This window comes from Anopheles gambiae, chromosome 3, assembly GCF_943734735.2.
Source record: "Anopheles gambiae chromosome 3, idAnoGambNW_F1_1, whole genome shotgun sequence".
NCBI classification, from domain to species: domain Eukaryota; kingdom Metazoa; phylum Arthropoda; class Insecta; order Diptera; family Culicidae; genus Anopheles; species Anopheles gambiae.
This window is the reverse complement of record NC_064602.1, coordinates 15,290,996-15,309,618: the sequence shown is the minus strand read 5'-3', so window position 1 is coordinate 15,309,618 and position 18,623 is coordinate 15,290,996. Positions and strand designations below refer to the sequence as shown.

The 18,623-nt window shown below is 41.2% G+C and overlaps 1 protein-coding gene across 3 annotated transcripts in view; it reads right to left on the bottom strand.

Annotated features, from left to right (window-relative positions):
* Positions 1-18,623, bottom strand: part of LOC1275549 (inositol-pentakisphosphate 2-kinase) — a 114,024-nt gene that overhangs the window by 72,636 nt on the left and 22,765 nt on the right. The gene's annotated exons all lie outside the window — the stretch shown is intronic.

Here is an 18,623-nt window from a genome sequence, read left to right as displayed (position 1 = left end):
AAAGTGTTATGGCAACTTTTCGGGGCTATCTGTAGCATTAGCATAAGTGACCGGTGTGATTGTTCGTTAAATAAATCTCCTCTTACAAACAAAACAACCTAATTTCTCATGAAAAACACGACGAGTACATATCCGAGAGGAGCTAAGCGATTCTTTCCAAGACAACAAACAAAACGCTCAATGATGCAGCGTTCGAAGAATCTCGTCTCCAAACTAATTTGCACGCCCATGCAAATAAGGGAGGTTGGGTGCCCCTGCTGTGCTTCATAAACAAAACCCTGACTCTTTCCCTTGGGCAAAAAATAACATCACCAGCAAGCAAAACACAACAATCTTGTAGCTCTTCCTCCATAGTCAGACCATTTTACCCCGTTTCTCCCTGAAGCATGTATTAATCCCTTCCGCCCCAAGGCTTTGCTTTTGTATCCAGCGGTTGTACATGTTTGATTTTCTTGCAATTTTTCTTAACCACCAGGCACTGCAGCGGCGAGTCAAGAGTTCAAGCGACCATGACGGGGAGGGGGCAAGCTGTAGCGCCACCAAAACGTAGACTGTGGTCACACAGTCACTCAGTTCGCTTATTCCAAACCCAAGAGCTGAAGAAGAGTGTAAGAGTGTATTGGTGTGCGCTCGATAGAGGGAAAAGAAAGTAGTAGTCGACGACGACGACGTGAACTCAACCACCCGCAACGACTTCAACTTCAGCTACAGCATCACTTTGATCATCGACGAAGTGCACAACACACCATTGTGCGCCGTTTGTACCGCGTCTTAAGCTTTTTACCAACGTCCTAACCCCTTTCTTCACGATGCTCCCCACGCACTTCGCCGACCAAACCAAACCAAAGTGCACCGAAACCATGGAGAACATACACACAACACGGAACGGAAAACGGACACAAAAACGTACAGGGAAAAAAAAACAAACGGTTCGAAGCTTCGTTTCGTTCCGGGAGAAATGGTTCTCCATATGGTAAGAGAGTGCACGTACGTTCGTGTGTATGTTTCTCTGTGTGTGTGTGTATTTGCTTAACATATTTACTTTAATGAACATTACGAGTTTCCTGTCATTTGGGCCATCTCTCTCACTCAGGGACAGGCAGCCCTGAGCCGCCGTAAGCCCTTCTTCCTGGTTCGCGCTCGTTGGAAGTGGTGGAAGTGGGAAATAAAGCGACAGCGTCTAGGGTTCACTACTTCCTCCTTCATGATGTCTTACCCCATTTTCTGGGTGGGGGATGGGTGGCGGTTGAATGGAAGAGACGAATGCATTGTTTTCATTTTCCTCCCGTCTCTCTATGTACACACAATTTGCGAGGCTGCTGCTGCTGTGCGAGCGAACTACAAAAAACTCACATAAGCAAAAGGTTATGCGTCACAGACAGTCTTTTCCTCATATCCCCAGAGTGGTTGGACACGATGAACGAGTTGCGGATGTGTCCGGGTGGTGGAGCTGCGTCCATGGATCGTGTATGCAAATCGATGCAGTTTCGATCGAGACACACAAGAGAGAGGTTGGAAGTGGTTGTTTTTTTAAGAAAGCGAACAATTTAAGGTTTATTGTGGACATTCAATTTAAGGCTGATTGTAGCTGTATTCGTTACATCACTATGAAATTAAATCCTACTGCTATTGTTTTCTTTGAACCACCACAAAAAACCTAAAAATAGTCCTAACTTTGCTACAATAAACGGAACTCAAGCTTATATGGATATATAATCCCTTATCCATTGGTTACAACCGCAGTCTTTTACAAACCGGTTATGTTATTGCCACCTGAAGATCATATAACCCTCTCAACCACCCCATCAAGCCATGGCGCTTGGCTAGTCCTCCACAACCGGCCCACGTCATTCACACGGATCATTTCCTATCTATTAGACTGGCAGCAGCCTGGTAGGATCACCTTTCTGGCGAAAACAGAGATGAAAACGGAGATGAAAACAACAAACTGATTGCGAAACCAATCTAAAGGCAACGCGATGACTCATTTTGCGGATTTTTAATAAACACGCACCGCACACACTTCCTGTGTGCAAAGATCGAACGAAAGTGCAGTAGCTTCTCAAAACACCGCACCAACAGACAGTGCCGGTAGATTGAAGCGACTGCTATAACTGCTACTGCTATGGCTTTCAATTACAAACGGACTTACGGAGCTTACGAAGCATGGCGGGGACTCGCCACCCGAGAGCACGCCGCTGCATTAAAAGGCCGCACGGCCTTTTTTTGGATGAATCATCATCGTGCACACTCCGTGGGCGGATAATGGTTGACTGCCCACGGAGGTGGACTGCGACGAAGGCCATCAAAGACGCAGCTAGAGCGCGGGTGGTGGGATAGGTCTACGAGAGCCCAAAAGGTGAACCTGCATAGACCCCACCGTCCATGGGTTTTCAGCTATTCGGCCATGCCCGAATGGAATACATCATTGAGTGTGGTGCCTATTGAAGCGTACCTTTTAGGAGCCGTCGAGGTTTACGACCAAGGCACCATCATCGGAAACAATTGGAGGGCATTTGCGTACGCGCTTCAAGCTTGATTTGAAAAGAACTTGCCCTTCTCTAAAAAAAAAACAAAAATCCAATGCTCGGTTCTTTACTCAGCAAAGCCTCATCGTTTCTATATAATCAATACCTTTTTTACATTTTCACACCTTTATGTCAAAGCTAACAGTCACATTCCCTGCCACGAGTCAAAGTCCTGAGTAGCCCTAAAAGGAAACACATGCAAACGGAACACTCCCTTCGTCAGTAGAGAAGAGCTGGCTCGTTCTTCAAACACACACACAAACACTAGAGAACCTTGGTACACAAAACGCTTTCCAGCGTCTGCTCGTAAAGTGTTGTGTTCTAAGCACACCTCGAACTTCTCGTAGATAGCACACCACCTCATAGCTTTCGTGAAGTCGCGCCCAAGGAACTCCACTCGTCATACCACTCTCTCCACACCACCGGCTCAGGAAAGCGCTGTGAAAATGGAATGCTACAAGCTCTTCAAGCATAAAGCAAAGCTCCCCTTTCGCCCGTCTTGATGGTTGTTCTATGTCCACCGGTTACGAAGAACCTATCCAGGGTTCTTGCCTTGCAGCCCGAAATGTGCCCATTGGAAAGGGTACGAGCCTCATGCGCGTTGATTTGATCGCTGCACACACTGTTCGCTGTCTAATTTATGGTTTGCTCTTAGGGCACACACACACAGGCACAGTCACAGGAAACGTAGAATACGCGCTAGGCGATTTCTTACTGCTACACCGTTTTTCACTGTGTTTATTGGGGGGAGGAAGCGATTTGTGCTTTGTGCGTCAAACTTCTTCGCTTTGGGAGACGATGAGCAGAGGAAGAACGTAATGTGAATTAGGATTCGTTCTGGCTTCCAAGGTCACTCTGACGTTAGAAGAATGTTGTTAATTTCTACATTAAATCATAGAGCTAGACATAGAGATATGGAATATTTAGTGAAGTTTTATGTGACAAATGAGTCTTACTGTAAGATGTACTTAAACAAGGTATGGTACGGTACGTTGATGAGAAGTTTAGAATCATTCTGAGGCCTGAAGATGTGTAGAACACAATGAGGCTACAATATATTAACAGTTGAAATGAATTCCTTGAGAGCTCAGATATAATTCAAACATACAAACCTCAGGTATTAATGATATGTTACTGTTATAGTGGATGTAACTCTAACTCACCAATTTTGTTTTGGAATCATACATTTTTGAAAGTCTTTCACAATTCCCGCCTCTAAGGTATCAATGTTTACCTCGATGTCATCAGTTTTTTTTTCTTAATCTCTTGGTTTGCATAGTTTTATTTAGTTCCTGAATCTAAGTTATACTAAATTCTTAAATTCAAATCACACATATGTTACGTTCGATACCACTGAATTATAAGGATGAAGAGTTAATATATGAAGAATTGACTATCATCAAAATAAACCCCTAAGATGATTTCTAGACAAAACCAGGTACGATAGAAGCAAAGTTTTATAAACACTGTCAATAATCGGGACCATAGTGGCGAGAATTTATCAACACTGGCAAAATCTGGTGCCTTAGGGACATAAACTAATGCACACTCCCAAAAACTGGATAACCTAGAGGTAATATTTAGCTAGTGTAAGGCTTCAAACGTCTGTGAGAACATATACAGAGTTATTATATCTCCGTGTTCTCCTTAATACCTCAAATGGTACCTTATTTGGTGCCTCATTGAAAACTTTAATACTCTGTCGGAACAAAAAACTACCAGATTGTAATACAAAGCCAACACAACCCAGCAAGCACAAGAGTGTAGAACAATACAGTTTTACGCAGTGGTGTGTTTCAAAAAGGGAAGACGCATAAAGTACACACACACGCACACACCATTATTGATGCACAGTTGGTAACCATTACGTTCGTTTCTTTTGTGTCACACTTGGTTTGTGTCAAACCCCGAAATACCTACCGCGTGTGAACAATCTAACCCCTTGACCGAACCGGCCGGCTGGCTGATGAGTTAGAGAAGCGGAGAAACAAAAACGGAAACTAACGCTGTTTAGGGGACAACACACAAATGCTGCCTCATTGAGCCAAGTTGTTTCCTGCTGATTTTCTTCCACATGCAAGTATGCACACACATATTCAATATCGTTCCCTATGCGCGAATAATTTGCCAAAAAACAGGCACCACAACGGCTTATCACTGTCATTGGGTGCAGGCAGCTGGTCTCTCCTTCGTGCTGTACGCTCTGCATGGAGGAGGTGCGCGTTTCGTCTACATGGAAAAGAGACCGATCAATCAAGGGAACCTGGTTGCATGTACCAAGCGAACAGGGACGGTGCATTTATGAGGGTGTAATGCAAGACTCACCCGACCCAATCCCTTAACCGACAACAACCGAAGCGCACCCAGACAGGACATCCGGCGGACATTCGACAGGGTGCTTCAATGCACACACACAGGAACAGCTTAAACGTCGCGCCTGATATAACACTCCACCAAGGAGCGTGGTGGAAATCTATTTCTAGGCACCCTTCGAATGCCGAACGCATCGATACCCCTGCTGGAAACCTCGAAAAAAAGGTCCTTCCATCCATCCAACGGTTTTCCGAGACCGTGAAGGATCTGGTGAAGGGCCCGCATTACGATCGTATGCATTCGAACGCACACAACTGACGGAGGGTTGTTTAAATTAGCGTTCCCTACTCGCCCGAGGGTTGTTCTGGCGGGTTCCGTACCTTCTTATCGGGCATACATTTTAGATTATAAATACGAACGCAACACAAAAACTGGGCATGATGCCCGCATAGCATTCACTATTGGTTGTGTAAGAGAAGTACACGCTTCACAGGTTTCATTTTGATAAATTGAACAAAATGGTAGGTAAAATGGTCACAGCACAGGGGATGTGTAACTGGTTTTAGAAATGATCGCCCAAGGATTACAACAATATATATTGAACGGTTACTGTAGTGTAAATGAATTGGTTTACAATAGGATCTTTTGATATAAGCCAACTGAAATAGGGTATATAATTCCTCTCGTCGGATCGTTTTCGACAATCGAATAGACAGACTAAGAAGTCTGAATTTTCCACAGCCTAGGATATATATCTCAAAGATAATGGTAGATTATAGCTACTCAACACAGCTTCAAGGATTATGAATGTATCTCGCTTAAGAACTGCAAGATTCTGCCATTCTTTCCGGCCCACTTTAACCCACTTGAGAACAGTTTACAATGTTGCCTTTGGCAAACATACGTTAATGCACACGACATCATCTCATCAGGTATTGATGCCAATTACGGCTTCGGGACAAAACAAACCGTTGAAAAACCATGCCACCGTGCCAATTGCTTACAATCGCCATTAATCATCTTTTAATGTACAGCACACACACATGGAGCAAGTGTACCTCATCAGTACACTTCACTACCTGTGGTTGCTCGTTACTTCAAACACACACCTGCGGTACCTCTACTTCAACGCAGCATACAGCCTGCTGAGGCTGTACCGAAAACCAAAACTGTCCATTGCCTTATTCTACCGGCGACAGAGCCCAATGATAGTCTCGCACGCCAAACAATTAATCTCAGACACAGTCAAACAGAGACCTTCAAAATCTTTGGTGTTGCCATTCCACCGCCTTCATCTACCTCACCAGCCTCACACATTAATGGTGACGATGATGATGATGCAATGACCATCAATAAGCTTCGCGCGACCGCAATTCCATTCTCAATCACTTACTTGAGCGGCGCGCGCGTTGTCGCAGCGCGATAAAAGGCGCATTCGAGACCGTTCCTCAAGAAGCCATTGTATGCTAGGCACAAGCTTAAAAGCGCAGCAAAACGTGCAGTAAACGTACAAGGGCGTGAAGAAATGCAACGTCGTCGTATAGACGTTCCATAAATCATTGCTCGTAGAATGGAGCACAATTTCTTTCTCTTTTCTTGTGTTGATGCACAATTTAAGCAGTCTCAAGCAAAGGGAGTTTAAGGCAGATTTGGTGTAGAATGGTGATTGTTTAGATTTTTAAGAATATTTTTTCACAAATAAAGAACAATTTCAGTGTTAAACTTGATTTTTCTGCACTGGGCATTGAGAAACGGGAACAAAAATCCCCAAAACTGATGATGTATCTTCAAACTTCCAACAAATCCTCGACTACACTTCTCGCCAGCGCATTATTCTTCCATCAAATCTGTAACACCGCCATGACGAAATACGCCGCTTTCCCCTTGCGATCGCGCCGCTGATGATGGGAAGGATTTCTACCGTGGTTCCCATGGCCCTGAAGCCCCTTTTTCCACACACACCCTTGCCATCGTATCTCGATGGCGAAAGTGATTCTATATCCCGCGGGAATAAAACGAACCGAAAGGAAGGGGGAAAAAAGTGAAGAACCCATTGAAGGTCTACATGCAGCAGCAGCAGCACCAGCAATGAACGAGTCCTCGCGCTCAGATCCAGGTTTATGTGGCCGTTTGTTGGGCAGTTGTGTCGTATCGTGGAAGGTTCACACGCCCACAACGATGGAATCGTGAGTAAAAGGAACGGGCCCTTGGATGGGAAACGGGAATAAAGAGCTGCGAGTGTACCCAACAGCAGCAAAATGGCTTCTCTTGGTGATGCATTTTTTTATTTATTCTGGAGCAATGTCAACAAAAAAAATGTGTATTCCTCTTCACACCGAGCAGAGTATTTACATACTACCACGCGCTTGTGACACCGAACCACGCACAACAGAAATATGTGTAAAACATTTTTAATTAATAAAACTGTTCCTTGAACGACGACGACGACGACGGGCGTAAATTGAAACATGAAGTGAAGCATGAACCCGGCGGGGCCCAGGCACAATGTTCCGAACTCGCGGGCGCTCCCGCTCAGCCACGGCAGGAAATTGACCATTTCCATTGGCTTCAGAGTCTCTTTTTCCCAGCGGCTGCAATTCAATTGGACACATGCATGACGCATGCATGAACGGTTGATGCAGGGCGTAGCTGCATACGCTGTGTGCCACCACCACGCCAGTGTAATTAACAGACGCGTTCGTTGAAAAACGGCTGGAAAATACGCAAACCCAGGAAACGAGAAGCACCGAAATGGCGGCGGGCACAAACGGACGCAACGGGCAAAGAATTCAATTTCCCCCTCGTTCTGGGCGTAGGGTTTGTGGATTCAATGTGTGCGTGTTTTGTGTGTGTATGTGTATTATTATAGTCCGTTACACTGTAACTTTTGAGCAACTGAAGCCTGACTGGCACGTTTTGGAAGTATTAACCATTTTCCTTCTGTGATGAAAAACGTTCATTTGAGCACGAAAGAGATCCTTCGTAGGTTAATGTTCGCGGTACAACGAACATCATTTTGTGTTATCAACTGCATCGCGTCACCACTTAATGACAATTCGAAGCGCAATACCTAGTAAAATATGTTAACATTATGTTGATTCATCCCAAAAAATAATGTATTCAGGATAACGTAACCCGCGAACCATCGATTGAAGGATGTTTTATTCCAGTAATAAGAAGTAAGAAGCAAGCCCTTACATTTAGAAAGTACAAGCTGCACCAGGATACGCTCGAAAGGCAAACGGTCCAGCTGCAATAAGCTGGAGAAGGTAAAAACAAACTAACGAAAACGAAACCCGCACTTTAATTGTTAACCGTTTTACAATTTCCTTCCCCTGGCGCGCGAGGACCCTTGGGACCCTTGTGTCCTGCAGTGTCCGATCACTTATCCCCTGTCGAAAGCGAACAAAACTCCGTCCTGTAGTAATTGCGCAGTAGTGCCTGACACGGGTGGAAAGTCAAACGAAACCTTTACTTTACCCCGTCAACCAAACGAACGGACCGCGTTAGTCCACATGCATACACCCTGTCCAAACGCGCGACTGCTGCTCCAGGTACTACCACCAACAGAAAGGCAACATAACCAACAATAACATCAGTTATGTCTTTATACAAAATGGGAAAAACATTTTTGATGATGCATATGTGCCCGCCAATCATGGAAAAAGGTCAGTGTGTTTGGTGTGCCTGGGATGGAATTGATATGTGCATTATGTAAATTAGAAATCCCTTTAAGGTCAGGTAGACGGGCTCATCCTTTCTGCCATCCTTGCTGCCCCTCATTACGCGCTTTTCCGTTGCCGTTTGACGAAATTCCGTCCTCCCATTTCTGGCCGGTGGTCTGGTCTTGAAGTCAACATTTCCTTTTTCGTTTGCAGCCCTTCCTTACCAGTAGGTCACACGGTTAGGAATTTCAGTGAAATGTCAACGATTTCCGTTAACGGATAGCTTTTGGGTTTAGAGGTTTCACAGGATATGTGAGGGAAAAATATAACTACAAGAAACTGAAAATGGGCTTTTTTTTTAACTTAAAATTCATTGGAGCATATGCGATCAACCCAGAAAGAAAAATAGCTTTAAATTGATTTTAAATTAATTATCTATTTTTTTACAGTATTCTATATACAGCATCTTATCTTTCGATCTACAAACCTTTGAGGCATCAAATAGTCACAAGTTCTTTACTTATTTGGAAAAATCCACAGCATAACATCAAGCGCTTAATCCTAAGATTTGGGGAAATCAACCATTTTTAAGAACAAACTACAGGACAATTTTAAAGGAACCAGCAAAGCAAGACAGTTCCTACGTTCTTTAGCAAAGGTTTTGAGCCGATCAACTATATTTGTTATGCTTGTAGTCTCACATTTTCGTTTATAAAAAATTGGCAATTTCCGAAAACGAGCATAAGCATTTTGTCATTTATTCATTCATCCAAACGTTCGTCCCTCCAACCAGTTCGTTCGTTCCTTCGTGAGTGAGTAGTTTGGAGATATCTGCCTAAGCAGTTCAGGATTCAATCGTTTTTTCGTCCTTTCGTTCGTCATTCGTATTTCAATAATTATTTAGTCATTGGTAATCACTAACGAACTGCACTAAAACTTAACGAACTGAAGTATCCGTTGGGATTTAATGAAGTATGACAACTTATTTTTAAACTGATTTTTCTAAATTTGACTCTAGTTTTCTAGAGATCACAGAAGATCAAAATACCTGATCAGTCAAACCCAGGCCTAGAACGAAAATTAATAATTCCTGAACAAGACAAATAATGATCAATTTATGAACATGTACCAACTCCGAAAATATACCTTAAAACAAAATGTCACAGAATGTCACTTTCAGCTGCCGTACGCTTGCACACATTGAGCTAGTTCAAATCTTCAATAACCATATTGATAAGTCGTCTGCACACACTTACACCGCACACTTAGTGGGCTGTATGTGTCCACTCTATTTCTTGCTGCGCATATGCAATGTTTTTTTTTTGTTTATTTCCTGCGTCTGATTCAAGAGTATTGATAACACACACTCGAACTCGAATTTACTTAAACTCGCGCAAACTGGCGCTGTTGTAACGGTTCGCTTTCTGCGCATTAACGCGATAGAGAGCGAGACAGAGAGTGAGAGCGACATAGATAAGCAAGGGCCACAGACACATCCCTCTGCCCTGTAGCGTACGCATAAGCGACCATCAACAACACCAAGGTGAGGATGATGTTTGCCGTTGAGGTGGTGGATAAGCACATACACGGGTACGAGACCGGGTGAGGCAGCGAGGAAGAAGTGTCAACTTCGCGGCTGTCTCTCGGCACAAACAACAGACGCTCAAGGGTTTTTCATCAGACCCTGTCGCGCCTGCACGCTTGCCCATGCACGATACCGCAGGGGAGATACGCACAAGGTTGAAGTGCAAACGCATGGGTAAAAGTGGGTCTCTCACTCAGATCGGGATGGAAAATTAATTTTCGCATGGTGTATCGTGCCTGAGTGTCGTATGTACTTCACTTCACAACCCACGTTGGTTTGTACGGTTTGTTTGATTTTGCTGTGCATTTTTCCATCGTTCGTTGATATTGTTTTTAGGTCGATACGTTTTACACCCAGCTACTGGAGTTGCGAGGAGCGAATTTATCGGCGTGTGTACAATTAACAATGTGTATTTGTTTTAGATACTAGCTGTAATGGGTTGGTGTTGCAAATAAAAATTACATTAGTTATATAATACTTAAAATTGCCTTTTTTAATAGCTTCCAATTACACTTAGTAGTGACAATGCGACGATGAGTGCATCGTGGAACAGAAAACCTCCAACAGAAATGATTCATCGGATGAAATTGGAGACACACACACTTCAGTTTTTATTATTTGTTTAAATTTCACGATCATTCCATTTTTGCTACACATCAGCAATAACCGGTACTGTCACCTGATTCAATTCCCAAACTGTGGCGATCGCCTTGCGCCCCTGCAATACACAACGCATCGTTCAGCACCGCAGCAAATTGCATTATCAACAGGCTTTTGGGGGGATGGAGCTGCTAACTGGTGGAAACGCTCTTCGTTGTTGTGTATTTGCAAAATGGCGTGGAAAAGGGCGGTACAAGACGGAAACGAAGCCAAACTGTCCCTTGAGCGATAAGCGCTGCATCATCATCATCGCCCGGTTTGTTGTTTTGTCGCTCGCTCGGCTGATCCTTCGCGGGCCTCGGTGACGCAAATTAGAATCTAAAGTGGATTTGGTTTCCACTCTTTTTTATCAACGCAATGAGCAAAACCAAACAAACACACCACCACTAGAGAGAGCGAGTCCAACGGCACTTTTAGAATAGTCGACCGCCGGACCGATGCGTGTTATCAGCCCGGGCGTTACGTGTATGTGCGTATTTGCACACCAAAGCTGAAAGACGCAATTAATTTACGGAAGTACATACTCCAGAACAGCTTTAACTTTAAAGTAAGCTCGATTGTATAGTGGAGCGATCGTGCCATGTTATTTTTTTATATTTTTTTTCGAAAGTACGGAAGTACAGTTTATATTTGTATTGCCTGTGGCATTATACATTTTTTCAGCGACAGTGTTACTCATTATTTGTTCTCCAATTTGCTTAGGTATTAAAACTTTTTGAGTTAAAGAAAAAAAAATAGTTTGACAAATATATTTATTTGAAAATCCTATGCATTTGACAGAATTATTTCAATAGTAGATAATAGGGGAAAATACCAATAATAACTAATAAATACTAACACAGTAAAAAGACGATCAGATAACAGATGGGAGAGTAAAATGGAAACGGTAACATAAAAATATTAAAAATCCAACAAAAAGGTGATATCCAGTACAAAATTCCATTCAGAAACGATTGGTTAAGATATAATAAAGCATAAATTTTCAACGAGGATAAAGTAAATTTTAACAATAGCGTTTTCATTAAGAAAAGAAAAATCATTAGGAACAAATTGTCGATTTTTCATGGGTTCATGTGGGTGAAGATTGACGAAGCGTCAGTTAATTTCCCTTTTAATAATAGTATCCCAAAAGACAACAGACAAAATTGACAACTCTATCAGTTGAACTCTATCCATGATGGATAAAAAAGTGAAGCAACTTCCTTTAGGAGCGTGCGCGATCAAAGAACGGCACCTCGTAACGTCTAAAACTGACTCCGTGCGGTAAATTGGGTACGTCGGATAAGCCTGTTCCAGCATCAGCAAGATGTTGTATCTTTTTACTATTAGACAATAATCAGATCATTGAAAGAAAGCCCAGTTCCGAATTCCGAAGCTCCAAATGATGCTGAAAATGAAGACCGTGGAAACAGTCGTTACATCGCTGCGTTCGCTTGGCTGGGAGGCCGATGAAATCAGTTAAACAGTGGAATAGTATCTGCGTCCGTAATAGCGTCATAAGGATTCTCGATATGACACCCTAGCAGTGGCGTATTTAACGGTAAGCAAAGTAAGCAATTGCGGGGGGCCCCGTCAATGAGGGACCCCGGAATCTTTAGTCCATTATCCATAACATTTGATAGAATATGGCACTGTATTAGCAAGGAGGGCCCCGTGGGTGATGGACGTTGGGGCCAAGGCGCTAGACGAACCCTAAGAACCCCCCGCGGCAGCAACCAAATTTAAGTTGAAATGTTACATAATCAAAGACAGATGCCGAGTACACCCCAGTAATCATGTACAAAGGGGCCTCAACACTTCTTATTGCTTAGGGCCCCCGACACTGTAAACCCGCTGCTGCACCCTAGTACGCGAACCGGTCCAACACATAACCCAGCTGCATCCCATCGAAATGTTCTGGATCAACATGATCCAAAAGCTCTACTCCAACAATTTTACGAAAACTGAGGAGGAATTGATAAAAATCGAAGGTAGATCTTAGAAACATGCCTACATGCATGTCTTCGTCCACCGTGGCGAAAATTCCGGATAACTGACGGAAGGTATCTCACAAGGATTATTTAGATATATTTCTGCAACTAAGCCTGAATACCTTTCAAAGGATATTGATGGAATGAAATTATCTCACTTCATTTTCAACCAGCCAAAAAAGGTGTCAAACAAGATTTTGAAAAAGTATGACAAATACTGCATCAAAAGCTGAGAATAAACAAAGCCATGTATACATATTATAAAACAGATGTTGTTATTCTTTAAAAATTATAATAAATGTACAAATATCAACACATACATATATGTATGATTTTACCTACTGTAAATTCGTTACAAAGAATTGATCAGCGAAAGTGTGAATGAAACCAGAACTCTGTATCGCTCAAACGACTCCAACTAAAACTTGATACGCAATACCCACCAGTCAGCCAACTAGCCAGGTGTTTCACTCGATCAATTCCCATTGTAAACATTTACTTATCGCTCCAGCAAACTGACTCAACTGACATGTGGGGGTATGGGTATAAAGGGGTTTAAAAATAGAATTCCAACACTACTATCCCCTTGGTTTTCCAAATCGAAAAAAAAACCCTCTCCCTCAAAGAACAATTCCAATCGATCTAATCGTCGAGTTCCTCCACCAATAACAACAACATCAAAAGGGGAACTTAACACAAAAGTTTCGTTTTCGCTGAAGGTTACTGCAGGCAGCGGACCATGTCCAGCCATTATTGTAACCCTTCCAGGCAGAGAGAGAGAACCAAACAAAAATACAACCCTTACTCGGACCCATCTCATGGCAACCGCTCCCAGGGACTCCCTGCCAAACAAAAAACGCCAACCCCCGCGCTCAATGATAAGGAGAGTGAAATTATTTATGCATGTTTCGTTTCGTTAACGAAACACGTAAGTACGACGCGTACAAGCACCACTACCGCGGGAACTCCCTCACCGGTCCGTGCGCGAATACGGTCATGTTTGGTTGAGCACATTCATGCTAGCATGAGTTTAATTTTGCAATTTTATCTCGTCATGATGTTGTAGTTAGTGTGTCCGTGTGTGAGTTTTGTCTATGTGGTAGAGTTCCTTGCAGAGCCCGGCAGTAGCGCAGCACACAAGCTGGAAGAGGAATTCGCGTTTGAAAACAATTCCCTTCCTGCGGTCTCCGCTCATCGTCACTGGCCGCAAGATCGTAGCTTTATTTTTTCGCTCCCCAGCCGGCTTATATACGCCAAAAAGGAAGTCGATAATTTCCTTCGTCGGTTAGTTTTTGCCCATTCCCGATCATCTTCGCACACCGAGACGTGTAGCCGCAAGGTTCTGGGACATTGCACAAGTAGTTTTGTGGAGCAGGTGGTGTTGTTGTGCTGGTGTGTGGTTAGAGTTTTTCGTTTGTTTTTTGCTTTGCATTCTTTTTGCGCTGTTTTACGATTCCCTCTCCGTTTCGGCAGCGATTCCCGCTGCTTCCTATACTCTTTCTGTGCAGAATTTTTCGGTGTTTCGGTCATCATCATCACCAAAAAAAAACAAACCCATTGCCTCAAGAACAGGTTTGGTGGGAAGTCCGTCATCGTTTCCAAAATATTTACGGCGCAATAGTTTTGCGATCGAATCTTGCATAAGAAGAAAACAAAACCCTACCCTCACTGCAGAAGACAAGACAAGCGGTCCCGGATGGAGCAGCAACAAAACGTTCTGTTGTCGTGCTGGCACCGGCCGGCAGCTGTGATTAAAGTGTGGACCCCAGCAGAGTGGTTTTGGAGCCTTTTTTGTATATGTAAACCCTGTTTGAAATCGTGTCAAAAACAAGATTATATAGAAAATAACTAAAAAAAAAAAGTTGTTCCCATTTAGGTGGTCGTCGTTCGCGCGTTTTGCAATCAACTTAACCTATATTTTAACTACCCCGATATTCGGCACATCTAGAACTGTTTGACCAGTTGCACACGATAAGCCTTGTTGGTATGAACACGTAAATGCAAACACGCAACGGGGACAAAGTGTTAACAGCTTTTTTGTAAATGTTTTTTCTTAACAAACAAACTTTTTTGAATAAAAAAATATTTAGCTATAAAAATAAAAATAATAAAAATATTGGTTATTCAATGATTCAATAATTGCACAGTTTGTTTTTAATACCATGTTTTTTTAATGTGGTCTTTTTCTGTATTTGAATAAAAACAGAAAAAAAACACTAAATTCATATTTACTTGTATTCGTAATTGCAACTCAGTCGGCTTAACTGTTGATATATCTACTTTTACTCAAATAACTCACATTCTCGAGAATCTGGATCTTGTGAGTCTTCTTATTTCAAATAATATGATTGTAAACGATAATTTACACCGACTTATTCTTATTTAGTGGGGATAGATTCGTCAAGAATAGCTACAAGAGTAGTTCTGATTCCAATCCTAAAACTATTTGTAAAAAAAAACTCAACAAAGGGATCAAACAATATGAAGCTTTTTGCAAAACATGGAAATTTAATATTAATGAGGAGAACTCTGAAGCCATATTTTTTACACGTTGCACTAGCGCCCACAAATTACCGCACCGAAAGCATACAAAATACCGGATCGAAAAATAGGCACGTTTGTAAATAGCTAGATAATAATGAAGACGTAAGAATAGGAGTAAGGTTTAGTTTATACGATTACCTTAAGGTACAAACAGTCAGAGGTTTTTTTTTTCAATTTTTCCCAAATTATTACATTTACTACATGTAAAATTATCACCTTATTCAAATACGCAAAGCGTTATAAGAATCCAGTAGAAGTCAATTGATCTGAATCAATGTAAAGAGCGTGAAATATTGTAATAAAACAATTCAATAAATTACTCAATTACTTACTTACTTACTTACGCAACTAAGTTTTAGTGAGACTAATACACCAAGAGAAACGTCATCCAAATTACACCGAATAAAATTACGACCGTACAAAGCATTCCACCCAACAACAACAAAAAACTGCGTTGCTCCCAATTCAAGGACAAATAGGACAGGCCTGGCCAATAACCTTCCATTTCTATGGAAACCTCTAGATTCGCAATCGAAACGCAGCTGAATAAACCATCTATTGACTCAACGATTCTTCCAAACCAAACACCTTTAAGCCAAACCAAACGACACACACGTCTCATCCTCAGCTCAAACAGTTCCTTCAAAACAACAACCATTTCTCAACAACACACCGTAATACCCAATAATCCGCCAACGAATCGGCTCGATGAACGGCAAAAATAAAGATGACACAGGAGGGTAGTTTAATTTTTTCATCAAATGTATGCTGAGTTTTATTATTTCTATGTATAATATACGGTTTTAATTACTTTCAATTGTATTTTTCCAGCATGCTGCGTATTTTCATTAGCATCATCATTATCATTATCATCGTCGTCATATTCTTCTTCTTCGTCAGTTTCATTATCATCATCAGTTATCGCCGTAATCTCTGTACAATTAGTTGCTGTTATTTTTTTTATTTCGTTTTCTTTTCTTCCTCTTCTTGCAAATATTATCATCATGCTCATAATCATTTTAATATATATATATATTTATATTTATTTATATGCTTATGTTCAATATTTAGGAAATGGGAAGGGGATGGATGATGATGTGGGAGAATAGGATTGTGGGTGTTTTAGTTATGTTTTTTGTAATTTTTTTTTTTTCCTGCTTTTTCTCCCTTTTATTTTCCATCGCGTATTTATCATGTAATATATATATTTGTATATTTTCATCATTTAGTTTTGCATTTGTTTCTTTTTTTCTTGTTTTTCTTTTGCTTTCCGTTTTCTGGTTTGCATATAGTCGTGTTGTTTTTCTTCTTCTCTTCCTTCGTTTATTAATTAAAATATAAGAAAACTAGTAAATCTAGTAAAATAAGAGCAAATTAATTCCAACGTATAATGATGTTTACCAATCCCATTTGGAGGAAGGGTCGTGTTTTTGTGTTGTTTGTTTTTTTTTTTCTTTTTTTCATTGTGTATGTGTGTTTCTTAAAGAAATAAAGTCTTCGCTTAAACTTTCATTGACACAAAAAATCAATTTCTTCCTCGCTGTTCTACCAAGCAGCGCGCAACGAGGCTATAGCGTCGATCTTAAACACCATTGGCGCGTGTTACAGTATAACTTTTGCAGTAGTAGCAGATGCACTTTCTTTCCGTATGCATCGCTTGTAGCTGTGTATGATGTTGGTTGCTTTTCAACTTCTGCTTGTTGCCGCAGTACGGTGCGTGGCTTATACTTTAGGAACGTTTTTATTTTATTCTTAGCAAGCGCGATCAAGAAAGTCGTTCTTTCGTTCGGTTATGAACGGTCGTTCAAACAAAGCGCATTATAAGCACAGTGACTGGCGCATTTATGACACATTTATGCAGATCTTATTGCCAAAAAAAAGAAAAAAATACGACTTTTACCATTGGTCATATTAAATTAAATTTTAGCATTACCAACAAACGTTATAGCGTCCTTTGTTTCCAAATTATCTTTTCTTCCATTTTAATCGTCATGTTTTTCTATGTTGTGATTCTTTTTCGTAGTTTTTTTTTTATTATTTTGTCAGTATGTTTTTTCTGTTTTTCTTTTCAATCTTGTCACAATAATTAACGACTTCGATCTATGTATTATGCTGTCCCTAGTCCAGCTATCTCTCCCACCCTTAAAGGGAGACACACACCACATTGTTATTTACAAACATTTTGAAGAATATATCGCCTTTCTCTCTCCCTCGCTATCTCTCTCTCTTTCTTGCACTTCTCCCTACTTTCCTCTTTCCACTATCACTGGTACTAGGAATGGGTGGTAAAAGTAGATGGTGTATGAAATGTTTGTCTGGGTTTCAGTGTGTTATGGGTTTATCATCGTATGTTGGTGCATCATCGTTAACATCATCTTCTTTATTATCATCATACCGCAAACATTGTTTGGCGTACTACGACACTTTCAAGTAAGGAGATTTTCTTTTTCAATCGATTCACTGTCTCGTGTATGGATAATAAGCGATGGAGTTTGTTTTCCATCCTTTTGATTTTTGGGGTATTTCGTACAAATTCTTATCAATGCTTTTCAAATCGATTACAGTTATGTTTTATACATCGGATAAGAAAACTCTACAATTTTTGTTTGTATGGGTGTGTTTAATTGTTGAGTGAGTTAAGATTGCAATGGAAAGAAACGGACAAATTTACATGCACTATTCGCTGTTCTTGCAAACATTTTACACATCAAATTCGATTCGTTTTCATGTTCGGTTGCCATGTTTTTGTTTTGTTTTGGATAGGTTAGGTTTTACATTATTTAACATCGATATAAGAATAGGGTTTGTTACTTTTTTGTTTTCTTTTGCTTCCACGCTCTATCTTGGTACACATCTTTCATTCATTCGTTTGATTCCATTTTCATTTGTCAATGTTTGTGTTTTCATGTTTTTCAACTTTAGGACAATGTGGTATGTGTGCGTGTGGTATTTTTACCTCTCCCCGCCGTTCAAAATTGTTCCTTTTGTTTACGCTAAATGCATTGTTTTTCTTCTTCTTCTTGCTTGCCAATGATAAGGTACAACACGGCGGGGTAGATAGAAAGGTTGAATTTCACATTTAAAAAGACTTTGTCGCGTACAAAGATGCACTATTTATAAAAAAATGTTTGACTTTAAAGTATCTTGTTATCATCAATCTGGGTTTCTGCGTTCTGCTCCCCGTACTCGTAACACCTTTGTACTACACCAACAACCGATGACGATCGCTCGGCGATCGGTTGACAAAGTTGATGCATAATTGTGGCAATAGATTTCGAAAACGAATGATTGATTGATTGTAACACCATGAACAATCGAACGAAAAAAGTAAACTTTTTTTTTGAAAATGGATTACGGG